Source organism: Oryzias latipes, chromosome 19 (assembly GCF_053564925.1).
Source record: "Oryzias latipes strain Hd-rR chromosome 19, Olatipes_Hd-rR_3.1".
Taxonomy (NCBI): domain Eukaryota; kingdom Metazoa; phylum Chordata; class Actinopteri; order Beloniformes; family Adrianichthyidae; genus Oryzias; species Oryzias latipes.
In genome coordinates this window covers 7,410,615-7,424,876 of record NC_136255.1, presented here as the reverse complement: position 1 = coordinate 7,424,876, position 14,262 = coordinate 7,410,615, and positions in this window count along the sequence as shown.

Here is a 14,262-nt window from a genome sequence, read left to right as displayed (position 1 = left end):
TCAGCTTAAAATATTTAACGAATCAAATAAATCTCTTTGTGCATTTGACCAATCGGGTGGACCCCTTTAAGTTGTTGACCTACGTTGTTGAAAGGAACCTTTTTACTGTACGTTAGAGGCCAGCCTCCTAGATATTTGGAGTATAATTTAAGTTATGTTGACCATTATTTTAATAAAACTGTTGCAGTGAAATAGAAATAATGTATTCATTGTTTTTTGTTCTATTTGTTCATGTATCGCAAGTAATATCATCATCGCAATCTTGATCACTAATACTGTACACTGCTATCTTTTGTTTATGCATGTGCTTTTTTTTTGTTGTTTAGGAAATTGATGCTTCAATTTGCTCCTCTAATTCCAAATGTCCGAAATTTAATTGATGACTACTCGTTGTCAACTAAAACTTTTTTAAATAAAATAAAAATTGTACACTTTAAAAAAAAAATTCTTTACTTTTTTTTGCAGTTGTCATTTTATTACAATTATGTTGGTGCATATGAAGTGGTTTTGTTTTGTTTAAAATCTCTGCTGCCCTTCATATAAAAGGCCGTGTCAAAGTTTAGTTTTATATGTTTTAAGAGAAACATTTTTGTACACTTTTTATGAGGACTGACAAAAAAAGCAAAGAAACAGATTTGTGGTCATGAATGAGGCGTTTTTTGCCAGTTTTGTAGATTGGTATGACCTTGGCCATTTTCATCATACCTGGGAAAAAAACATGAATAGGGAAGATATTTTAAATATTGCAACAAAAACTGATTCCAATGGAATTAAGAGAATTTATTGCTGACACTTTTTTAAATCTGAACAGAAAAGGCTTCTGTGAAATAAAATATCCAACGGGGGCAGCAATTAATCAGTAGGTAAGGTTAGAAAAAGAACAAAAATTATTTATCACATTCATCAGGGTTAAATTTTGGCAGATAAAGTGCTTCTGTGTTAACTTCAAAATATTTATATTATTTAAAAATTCTTATTTCTTTAAAAACAAAAAGATAATTTTGTGTTTTTGTATGGCTTGCATGCTTCACTTAGGTGCGGATGCTAACCAATCCTGCCCGCTCATGGTCCTCCACCTGTTATCTGGAGTATTACTGCATTCAGAGCATCTCGTAGCACCTGTCCCTCCTCATCTCATCAATAATCCCGCCCAAAACATATACAACCAAGTGTTTAGGATCCCCTCTGTTGTTTCTCTCCCAGAGTGAAGTAGTCTGCTTATTGTTGCATGCCAAGCCAAGTTATGTTGCCTTCCCGCTAAAGTCATGTAACCAGATCACATGTTGCTTCTCCATTGTAATTAGCTAGGATAAATTTCCACTCTGTGATCTTGACCACTGTCTGTCTCGACCTCCTGCTGCCATGTCAAGTTCCTGGCCATTCCCTGTTCCTGACTTTGAGACACACGCTGAAGTGGTCTTTCCTGATGAACCACTATCCATCTCGTAAACTACAAGCATAATGACTGTCATAAAATGTATTTTTATAAGACTGTATTTTCATCAAAATTTTGTAACTTTAAGTTAACAAGGATGGAACTTTTGATGCCTCCCTAATGCTTTTCTGCATCCAGCTGCAGACACACCACTTCAGCTCACATATCAAAGTACCCAATGACTTAAAGGTGTCAAAATACCCATTCTTGCTCTGCTACCTGTTTTAACATGTTCTTGCTAATCCTTTTTTTTCATATTTTTATGAAAGTTATTTACAAATTGTTTGGCAGATTTTGTGTAGCCCACATTTCAAATGGTAGGAGTGTGGACTTCCGGCAAGCTCCCTCCTGAATGGCAAGAGTAGCTGCCATAGAAATGTTGACCCAGACTGACTTAGACCAATTCACTGCTTACTGATGTCACCTGGTTCCAACATGGCAGTGTCCGCATTGCAAAAAACTGGCGACTGAATTGGTTTCATTTTGCTGGAGCTGGAAGTAGGTCATTTTCTCAATTGATCCAGTTCTCATACAAGGTTAGAAGACATTGAGAGCTGATCCATATGGGGGGAAGTCCTGATTTAGTTAGTCATTTGAGAGAAAGAAGAGGAAACGTTGGTTTCAGTCTGGGCCACTTCACGTCGGTCCCTTAAGGGAGACATTGGTTTGGTCCAGTGCGCTAAGGTAAGCTAATTCTCTGTAAACTAAAATATTTGTGTTTGATTCCTTATTAAATGTTGTTAATCCTATAATTGTTTTTATCATAACCTTGTTGAACTTAACTCTCTTCCAAATAAAAGACCAGGGTGCAACCTGACAAAGCTTTTTATGTGTAAAGTAAACAGGTTTGTATCTAAATTATTCAAACTGTCGGTGAACGAAGGACGAAGGTTCAGAGATGCAGGCTACCTCACAAAATACACACAGTGTCTCTCTCATAATAACATCAGGCAGGAATAATTACTTTAACATTTGTTTTACAGTATTCAACCATTAAGCTGTTTTGTTTTAATGTAATGGGCTTTTAATTTAATTGGCTCCTCTCAAGGTTAATTAAAAAAACAAAAACTAAATCTAAAACTTCATCCAAAGTTTCAGTGCATACAATTACCTTTTTGTTTTCTTGTGTTACTTGTTCACTCAAAGTGTCCTTCGACATGAGTTCTCTAACCCAGCAGCAGCAGCTTTTTTATTTCAAACTTAATTATAAAGTGTTACACAAGGAAAAGAGGAATGGAACTGAAGCTGGAGGGGATAGAGAGATGAGAATCCAATGTGACACAGGTTCTCTTTTACGACCTTGTGGATCACATGCAACATGTTTTTTGTTCTGTCCTTTGCTGTACTGACATCATATTGAATAAAAATGAGAGATTTAAATTAAATAAAAACCAGGGAATTTCATGTAAAAGGATGTCTTTGAATCCTTCTGATTAAGTATGAGATCATCTTTTGATTTATTGTGAAAGTGTTCCCTGTAGGTTTTTGATTATGATTATGCTGTTTTAGCCAAAAAAAAACAAAAAAACTGTGTTGTTTTCTGGGACAAAGTTTCTGCAGAGCGGCAGTAGTTCATTAGAGATCTGCCTGTGACTTGGCAGGACCGTTGGAGTGGAAGAAGCCCACCCCTACTTCCCATCATCCATCTGCTTACACAGCGTCTCGCTAGTTTACAGCCCCTCACAACCCCAATCTAACATTACCGATGCAACAAAAATGATGAGGAATGTTGAGGCTATCTAGGCATACAGTTTTGAGCCAGATGCCAGGTCGAATGTGGAAAACAAAGATGTACATGAGTCTAGTGGAAGCATCTGAATGGAGCGGATCAGAGTGGTTGTAGCTTCTACATCACAGCTACAAGGTTTTTGGAAGGGCATTTGCTTCCTCATCATCAGAAAAATGCCACAAGAACATGTTAAAAATATCAAAACCCCAACTTTCTTTGGAGTGTGTCTTCTTTTATGGTCACAAGGTTGATTGAGCCTATCCTAGACACATTCAAGTGGGGACACCCTTCTCCAGTCCATTACAAGGCCAGAACAAGTTCTTCTATTGGACTAATTGGATATAGAATGAATTCTACTTTGACTTTCATAACCTAAGACAGTGTAAATCCAAGATTTATGACTTTGTCTTTTGGCTGCCTCCTTTAGGACTGACTCACCACAGGGAATCATCTTTCCCTTCATCTAACCCTCTCCTTTTGCATTGTCCTCGATCGCACCACTCTCATGTCCTCCTTGAATACATTTATGAACCTCCTCTTGCTCTTCCTCCAGACCTCTTTCCGGGTAGCTTCAACCTCAGCATCATCTTACCAACATCACTACTATTCCTCCTCTCAGTGTGACCAAACCATCTCAGTCTGCTTCCCTGCAATTATCTACAAACATCTAACTGTGTTCCTCTAATGAATTAATTCCCGATCCTCTCTATCCTCATCCTCTATCCCCAAAGAGAACCTCAAAATCTTCGTTTCTGCTACCTCTTGCTCTAGCTCCTGTATATGCATCAGAGTCTCTTAACCAGGGGTGTCAATCATTTTCACCAAGGGCCACTTCAGCTTAGTGGTTTTCCTCAAAGGGCCAGATATAACGTATACATGTAACTAAATGTAATGAAAAGAACTGTAACTACTCCCTAATATTAAATTCTCAGTTTATTACTATAACTTTTTAAAGTGACAATTACAGTTGCATAGAAAACAGATGTTTGCTTGTAACTCTAGCATGAACCCTTTATATGGACAGTGTTTAAGTCCTAATGTATAGTTGCCCACACCCATATTTCAAGTCTGATTCCCCCTAGATAATGAATAAATACACAGCAATTTTTATTTTTTATTTTAAGAAATTAAAAACTTTTATGCTCTCGCGGGCCACATGAAATGACATGTAGGGCCACATTTAGCCCGCGGGCCTTGAGTTTGACACATGTGCTCTAAACCAACAACATGGCTGGTCTCACCACAGTCTTATACATCTTTCCTTTCATTCTTGTATACACTATTTAGCCACATATCACACTGAAACTTTCCTGTTCCAACCTGTTTGCGCAAATGACTCAACATGCCTCCAGATTGTTGATCCTTAGATCTTAATATCATCCACCTTCTTCACCTCTTCTCCCTGTAACCTCACCACTCCAATGGAGTTTACGCATATATTCCGTCTTGATGCAATTAACCACCACCTCTCTAGATGTTCCTCCACCTGCTCCCTGCTCTCACCACAGATTACAATGTCATCTTCAAACATCATGGTCCACAGAGATTCCTGTCTAACCTCATCTGTCAGTTTGTCCATCACCACAGCAAACAAGAGAAAGCTCAAAGCTGATCCTTGGTGCAGTCCCATCTTAAACTCGTCCACCAGACCTACAGCTAATCTCAACACTGTCTTCCAGCTCTCATACTTATCCTGAACAACTCCAATGTACTTCTCTGCCACTCCAGTCTTCCTCAGTCAATCTAAAGCTGTTCTAGATCTACAATGCAGCTCCTTCTGATCTTTACTGATCTTCTTCAGTAGAATCATCAAAGCAAAAGTTGCATGTGTTATAGTCTTCTTCTGCAAACTGTTCACAAATGTTCAATTCTAACCTTAGACTAGCTTCCTCTACTCTTTCTCAAAACTTAATTGAGTGACTCATCAACTTCATTCATCTCTAGGTTCCACAACTCTACTTTAGGACAAACCATACTTTTGTGTTAGGATTTATTGTTGCAAAGCAAGAGCTGCCTGAACTCTAGTCTATCTCTACCCTACACACCTGTAAAACTTTATGTATTGGATCAAAAAGCTCAATATATGTGATGCAATGTCTTTAATGATTGGTTGGTGTGGCTAACATGGCCTAAACTATCTTTTAAATAGTTTGCTGTTTAATAGAAAAACTCACCATCAATTCTATGAATAGAAAGTAGTAAACTGTGTTACATTTTTGCAAATATAGGGACTGTTAAAACAGTCATTTGAGTAGTAGTTTTGTTTCAAATCCATCTTCATATTGAATATTAGTGAACTTCTGCATAGAAACAAATAAAACAAACTGCATCCACTGCTGTCTAGTATATTTGCCCTTCGGGACAAAAAAATAATTCAATTGTTTTTCACAGCGAATACATGTGTTTTGAGCCTTTTGATGAAAATGAACAGTGACACTAAAACTCCTAAACATCACATTAGATACATTATACCAATTGAGTTCATCTAACTGTCCAAACTGCAATGGGGTATATCAAAACTAGATTATTTTTTCTTGAGGGGTACCCAGCACCGCAGTCATAATTAAACACATGGTGTACTTGAACTTTGACCTTTAGATTGTGTTTAACATCCATTATGACATTACAGTGTTCCCTCGTTAATTGTGGATCTTTCATTCTGAGGTGAAACTGCGATAGATGAAATCTGCAAAGTACGCAGTGTTATAGAATGAAAACAAAGATCTGCTCAAGATCTACACTCACTAGCAACTTTATTAGGTTCACCTTGCTAGTACCAGTAAAATTTGCAAAATACCAAGACCTCAAAAGGTGCTCGCGCTCCTACACCTGGCTGTGGATCCAGCCTCTGGCTCATCTCTGCTCTGTACCTGACTGAGTACCTCGTCACTGCTCCTGCTCCTACACCTGGCTGTGGTTCCTGTCTCCGGCTCGACTCGCGCCTTTGACTGTCCCCCCCAACCACGGTTGGATGAAGCTCGTCTGCTGGACTTTAAATGTATAGTTGTAGATTTAGATAAGTAAATTCTTCTCTTTGAGTTCTGGTAAATCGCCTGTCCGTCCTGGGGGAGGATCCCTCCTTCATGTGGGCACCCCTGAGGTTTCTTCGTTTTTCCGGAATCCGGTTTTTTGGGAGTTTTTCCTTACCGCGAAGGGGGGTCTAAGGGCAGGGATGCCAGTATAGCTTAGTCAGTTTGTTAGTTCATTTTAGTATTTTACTATTGAACTCTTTGTATTCGTGATCCTTTTGAGTTCATGTTTCACTTCGAAGCCCATCGAGACGACTGTTGTTGTGATTTTGGGCTATCCATCCATCCATCCATCCATCCATCCATCCATCCATCCATCCATCCATCCATCCATCCATCCATCCATCCATCCATCCATCCATCCATCTTCCTCCGCTTATCCGGGACCGGGTCCAGGGGGCATCCGGACTAGATGCCCGAGCCACCTCAGCTGGCTCCTTTCGATGTGGAGGAGAAGCGATTCTACTCCGAGCTCCCCGCGGGTGACCGAGCTTCTCACCCCATATCTAAGGGAGCGCCCAGCCACCCTACGGAGGAAGCTCATTTCAGCCGCTTGTATTCGGGACCTCGTTCTTTCGGTCATGACCCATAGCTCATGACCATAGGTGAGTACTGGAACGTAGATCGACCGGTAAATTGAGAGCTTTGCTTTTCGGCTCAGCTCTCTCTTCACCACGACGGACCGATAGAGCGACCGCATAACTACGGACGCCGCTCCGATCCGCCTGTCAATCTCACGCTCCGATCTTCCCTCACTCGTGAACAAGACCCCGAGGTATTTAAACTCCTCCACCTGGGGCAAGGGCACTCCACCCACCAAGAGATGGCAAGCTACCTTTCTCCGGTCAAGGACCATGGCCTCAGATTTAGCGGTGCTGACCCCCATCCCAGCCGCTTCACACTCGGCCGCAAACCGCCCCAATGCACGCTGGAGGTTCTGGTTCGATGAAGCCAACAGGACAACATCATCTGCAAAAAGCAGAGAGGAAATCCTGTGGTCCCCAAACCAGATCCCTTCCGGCCCCTGGCTGCGCCTAAAAATTCTGTCCATAAAAAATATGAACAGAACCGGTGATAAAGGGCAGCCCTGCCGGAGTCCAACGTGGACCGGGAACAGGTCTGACTTACTGCCGGCTATGCGAACCAAGCTCCTACTCCGGTCATACAGAGACCGGACAGCCCTCAGTAAGGCTCCCCGAACCCCATACTCCCAGAGCACCCCCCACAGGATGCCACGGGGGACGCGGTCGAACGCCTTCTCCAAATCCAGATTTCCAGATTTTGGGCTATACAAATAAAATTGAAATTGAATTGCAGCAAGGTACCACTGAATAGCAAGATCTTCATCTAAAAAACAACAACACAGAAACTAGGTCTTGTTTGAAGAAACTTGCGCGTTCATAACAGTCCAGAAAAACGTTCAACACGCATTAGACTAAAAGGCTAAGAAGGGAAGTTCCAAGAAAAAAATCAGGTGTTATAAGCATTTGAAAAACATATATCATGTACAGTTTTTGACAAAAATGCATAAAGTATGATTTCATTTCCAGCAAAAACACTTTTGTTGTCTAAACGTGTGGCTGCAAATGGAGTCAGTTTGTTCAGAATGAATGAATGGAAGTCAAAGCTCAGTGTGATATGGCTGAATGCCCTCTTCTCCTTTCAGTCAGTAGGCGACGCTGATCACTGCTCTGACTCGGTCTTGGGGCTGCTTCAAACCTTGTCAGCCAGAAATGAAGAGGTGGGAGTGGGAGGCTTGCGAGGACAAATCTTTTTTCTTCGAGTGTTGAATTGGGGCAGGCATACTTATGAATATTTGAGGGTTTTTTTTTGTTCTGCCGCCGTAGGTGTTTTCTTAAGAATTGCTATTATTATTGCATGTAGGTGGTGATTTTTAGCGACCCAAACCACATTATAAATAAAAACCTTTTGACATCAAGATGAAAAAGATCAGAAAGCACATTTTGATAGTGCTAAAAATGAAACATGTTTGCAGATATAATGCAATGAACAGATGAAAACGCTGCATGTATAAATAAGTAAATAAATATATAGATCTATAAATATAAATCATTTAGATTTATGAGCTGCTGTTTTCTGCTTCTGACTCAATCAGCGATTTATCAAAATCAGGAAGCTTTGTTGCTTTGACATCATTTGTACTGCCCTCCATTTGTCCCTATCCATCTCTCACTACATCTCCATTTTTCATGTTATTGCTCCTCTGCCTGTCAGAAGGGAGACAAGAGAGAGAAAACATTTGCACACCTTCTGGATGAAATCATAATTCTCCTCTGTCACTGCTTGTCTGAATGAAAGTGGCTCATTACAGATCAGTCCTGATTCTCTCTGCTTCCCACATTCTTGTCAATGCAATTTAGAGCCTAAAGGGAAAATTGCTTTTCTACTGACTTAATGCTAAAATGCTTAGGGTGATTTTTTTTAGGCATGCTGAAAACTGTTTAGTAAGATGCACAATAAGCTGCACCCATTTTAAATGAATGTAGATGTATTTAGAATTAAAAAAGCTTTTAGGCTGCTTCTCCTTAAATAAATGTAACAACTGTAGTATATTGGTCTAACTTGCTTTCCTTATAAAAAAAAGCCATCAGAGCTCAACAGCAATGCAGAGAGACCTAATTGAATCAGAGTTCTGCTACAGTATAAATGCACATTTAAAAAGCTCAACAAACTGAAGTTACGCACAACACGCAGCGTGGAGTATGGCATAGCAGGGCTGCAGATGCTGCATGTGCACACAGAATATTTCATGTGCAAGAAAACATGCTGTAGGAAGTATATCTTCTCTGCAACTTACTGCTTTTAAAATTGAATTAGAATTTTGCACTTGCTGAAGAGTTGATGGTGCTGACTTCCTGTGTGCTTTTCTTTTCCAACATTTTCCTCCAGGCTGACAAGCCCTTTTGTTCTCACCACCATCTTCTACAAGACATGATTTCATCGGGATGAAGCTGCTGCTCTGAGTCCCTGTATTACTTTATATGTTACATGAAGCGCAGCAGAAATGAGAGTGTAAAGAAAGCCACAAGAGGAGAGCTCTATGCAGAGACGATGAACCGTCCCAGTCTGCAAAAAGATAATCTATGGGGTTTTAGAAGCAAAATCTTTGTTTATTGCAAATCAATGACACTGTGGTGGCCTCAGTGGTCCTTTATGGAGTTGTGTGCTGGGCAGGAGGCAGTGCAGGCAGAGACATGAAGAGGCTTAACAAACTGGTTAGGAAGGCCGGCTCTGTCCTGGGCTGCACACTAGAGTCCATAGAGGAGGTGGCGGACAGGAAGATGTTGGCTTCCATCATGGATAACCCCTCCCACCCCCTGCACCAAACTGTAGAGGCGCTGACCAGCTCCTTCAGCACCAGACTGTTGCACCCACAGTGCGAGAAGGAGCGCTACTGCAGGTCTTTCCTCCCCACAGCCCTCAGACGGTACAACACCGTGTTAAAGTGACACTCCACGGTCCCACAGGTGTTTTTCTTTCACTCATTTATTTAATTGCTTTTGTTGCAGTTGTTGTTTCAGTTGTTTTTGTTCCTTAACGCTTGTTTTTTTGGTGTGTACTTTTTTATTTATACTTTTTTACTTATTTATGTATATATAAAAACATTTAAAAATTAAGAGTGGGTCACATGTTTACAGTTGATCACACATTTGCAGTGGATCACGTCACTTTTGCAGCTGTTTTGATTGAATTTGAATGTCAGTTTTGATGTACTTTTTGCTGCTGCAGATAAGTGAATTTCCCCATCGTGGGATAAATAAAGTTATCTAATCTAATCTAATCTAATCTAATCTAATCTAATCTAATCTAATCTAATCTAATCTAATCTAATCTAAGTTTGATTAGTTACTGTATGAATGTATAACTGATGTTTATATTGCTGTTGTGTATTATTTCTACTTAATTGCTTGAAATAAACCATTTCAAATCAAATCAAAAAAATCTAATCTAATCTAATCTAATCTAATCTAATCTAATTAAAACAATGAAAAAGATTTCATTTGATCAATTACTCAGTTGCACAAAAAATAAAAATAAAAATCTCAAATTATTACTTGACTTTTTGTTTTCATTTCTGACCAAACTGAAATAAAACAATAAAACTCATAGAGAATAAATATATACTTAAATGACTCTTTCAGATATACGTTTTGTTAATTTTTTATTATAAAACCTATGGTTTTAGTACAAAACTGATAGAACCTAACATGGATATCTGCAAAAAAACCTTCCTTAACTTTTCCGGTTTGTTTCATCATGGCCCTCAATGCAGACCTTAGACTCAAAATGTTTTTTGGGCATGTGGGTGGACCCAAAAGGTGGAGTCAACAAAACTTTGTCCCAGAGTAATTTCCAGACAACATGGATGCTCCGTCTCAGGCTTCAGAATGCGATAGAATGTTTTAAAGATTGCAGGTAGATATGGGCTTTTTGTGGGTAAAAAATGGGCAAACCTGTGTGGGGCATGCAGTTGGCCCGCAGGTTGCCCACAGTAAATATCAAGGTCGTAGACCACTCGGTGAGCCTGTATAATGAAAATGTACATACACATTTTTTTCTACAGGCGTGCGTGCTGCTGGTGACAGGTCATGAAGAACAGTTATACAACACATAAGGATACAGCATGTTGTTTGATTTTTTTTTTTACTTTTCAAACCCCCTGAACCTTATGCAACATGCTTTTGTGCTGTTCAAGTGATAAGTGCGAGTTCAGTGCTTGCAGCCTGACTGTTTGAAATGAAAAATAAACAGTGTGGTTTGTGTGGAAATCCCACGGGCGTCCTATGTATCACGTGCACATCCTGTGCGTGAGGCATTTGCGTGCGGTCAGTAACAAGCCAGCACGTGCACCTTACTAATGTCTACAGTGTGGCTTGAGGACACTGTACAGCATCATACGGGTGCATGTAAGTGAGACATAAAGAGTGATAATCTGTTGTAGAAACAAACTCAACACTTTGTGTAACTGATCTTTGTAAGGCATAAAAGCTACATTACTTTTTTTGTTTATTCTTTAGAGATAGCCTCCATGTCACGTGAAAAACCGTAAAATAAATTAAAAAAAATTGTTGAGCGTTTAGTCAGGATAGCTGAGACGAGTAGTTTAGTTTTCTTTAGTTGTTTGCTTCACTTCAGTTTTGTTTTTTAGGTATTGTGCATCTAGTCACATCAGATTTAGCTGTTTAATTCTTCAACTGTGTATTCAAGACTCTATTGCTGAGAGCTCTCCGCTTATGCGCTCTCCTGCTAGCTTACTCCCCCCACACCCCCCACCTAACATTACTAGTGAAACAAAAATGTCGAGCAACATGCAATATTGGAGATATCCAGCTGTACAGTTTTATCCAGATGCCAGCTCGGACGGAAAAATCAAAGATGTATGTGGATCTAGGTGTCATAGTGGATGCATCAGAATGGAGAGCTTGTGGCCCGCTTGGTGTATTTTCTAACAACATCTTTTTCAGGATTTTTTCGTCTGCTCTTGATTAACAATGATTTGAATAAATAAATACTTAAAAGTAACATTTTAAGCTTAATTTTCTTTATGTATGTCCTCCGTCATAAGAAAAATGCCTCAAGAACATATAAAACACCAAACTATCAATTTTCATTGGAGCAGGTCTTTCACAGAGTCTCAGTTCACTAAATACGCAGCGGTGCTTGTGTGCTAAAAATGACAAGACGGTTAATACAAAACATATTGTAACTTTTTTGCATTTTAATTCAATTCAATTCAATTAAATGTTTAATCACAACAACAGTTTTAGAATTCAATTGAAAATTCAATTCAATTCAATTTTATTTGTATAGCCCAAATTCACAACAACAGTCGTCTCGATGGGCTTTGTATCGGTAATTGAAAAAGTAAAACATAAAATCAAATGCAATTTTAGAAATGTTTTTTGTTAAAACTTTGTCCTTTTTCATAAAACGTTAACTGTATTTGCAATATTTAAATGTTTTTGTTCTATAAACACCCAGACACTTTATGACATCTAAATTTCTGTTCGAGTTAAAAGACGTGGACTTCAGTTACAACTGGAATATCGTTACACAGATGGGAATTCAAAACCAGCACAATCAAATGAACCACAACAACTGATACGTGCTCTATTAACCCTAGCTTACTGGGTAGACGATCAAAGCTCATTATCTTTACAAAGGCATGGATGCTGTTGTGAATCATAAAGAAGTCTAAAGCATCGCTCTCATTAGCACACTTACTGGATCCAAATTGAAACAACCTTGTGAGGAAGAACATTGACAGTTCAATTCTTGATCAGTGAAATGTTTTTACCATCTGAACAAGCTTCTTTGAGTGGACATTCGTTGATGAAACGGCTCAGGGGCAGAGCTTTCAAATCGATATCTCCAGCGTCAACACGAGCCGCTTCACTTCACTTCTGATAAACAGCCCCCTTGTCCACGCATTGATCATTGACTATGCCTAGTTAAACCCAACAGCATCAAAAACAAGCAGCTGGAGGTTGTTGTTCTGCTTCTTCGGTAGTCGTCTGTAAATCGGTCAGTAATCACTTTGATTCAGGCTGAGGCAATTTGGCAACTTCAAAATTTGTCTTTTATAAGAAAATACTTATATCAAACCTTTTTCATGAGCTGACAGGTTTTTTCAGCTTACCTAATTCTACCACCTCCAATTTACATTATAATCTTCCATTTCTGAACCTGCCAAATCCTCTTTAGTGTCATTGTTGTGCTTGTTGTGTACTATATAAATATATATTTTAATGCACAGGCTTTTAACAACTCTGAGTTTTGACAAACAAAGCACTCGTCTTGTAGTTTCCTGATTTCTTGTGCGGTCACCTCAAGGAACTCATGAGTTTTGTGAAGTATTTGTAAGGCCAATGCAAATTGTATGCACTTTGGACGTACAGGTGATGCTGTTGTACAGCACCCTTACGCCACACTCCAGTCATTAGTGGGATGCACAAACTTGCTCATTACTGACCACGCACAAATGCCACACACACGAGGTATGCACAAGATATGCAAGTGCCTGTAGTGCGCCCACACAAAATACACTCTGTATCCTTTCTTTAATTCTGCAAGTAAAGTTGCATGTTTTTCACACTAAATATGAAACTATTTTGGATTTATGGGAGTTAAAATTGTAATAATTGGAAATCTGTCTTTGAGTCCTCAATGGTGACTCTGCAAATCTTTTACACTGTCAGACAAAATGTCCTTCTGTTTGACTAATCTTCTATTTCCAAGTTAATTGGGATGTGACAATTTTCCCGACTTGGGAGTCAAACCCCCAAATGAAAAATGTGGCCTTACTTGCTGGACAATTGCAAAAGCAAAGAATTAAAAAAAAAAAACTTTAAATACTGCTTTAGTTGATTTAAATATTTTGCTGGCTTTTTCTTATTTAAAAAAATACAAACATGTTTATGTCTTTGTCCCTTAAATGCGTTCTCTTATTTTGTTTCATATTTTTAAAGTTTTGTTTTATGATTCTCTTTATCAATTGTTTTGTATTTTTCTGTTTCATTTTTGTTTTATCTTTAGGACTCAGCTGAACTCTGAAAAGAAATTGTGTTTTAATTAAAACGCTAATACATATATTTCTCGAAACTAGAAAATGCCAACATTGCCACTTTTATTATGAAGCACAAAAAACAATTTCTATGTGACGAGATTAGAAACGTAGTAAGTAATGTAAGTAAAGAAGAACTAAGCAGAACTGGGAAATTAAACAGAAAGGGCTGAGTCTTTTTCAGAGTCTTTTTGGAAGGAGATGCACTCACCAGTGTGAACCCAGGACAGAATCGGAGGACACCTGCAGAAAACCTCATCAAACTGCACCGTCAGATGTCAGCAGAGAATGATGGGAAACATTGCGTCCGTTCATGCAGCTCACTCCATGACACGTAAAAAGTCTGGGGGAGAGGAGAAGAACGGAGCTGTTATTTTGTTCTGCTGATGGATTAAAGTCTGTCAGAAGAGCAGAGACGAGGAGAGAATCAGCGGCTCTGAAAAAGGCCCTGCAGTGGGGCAGATTACTCACATCCGTGGAGTTC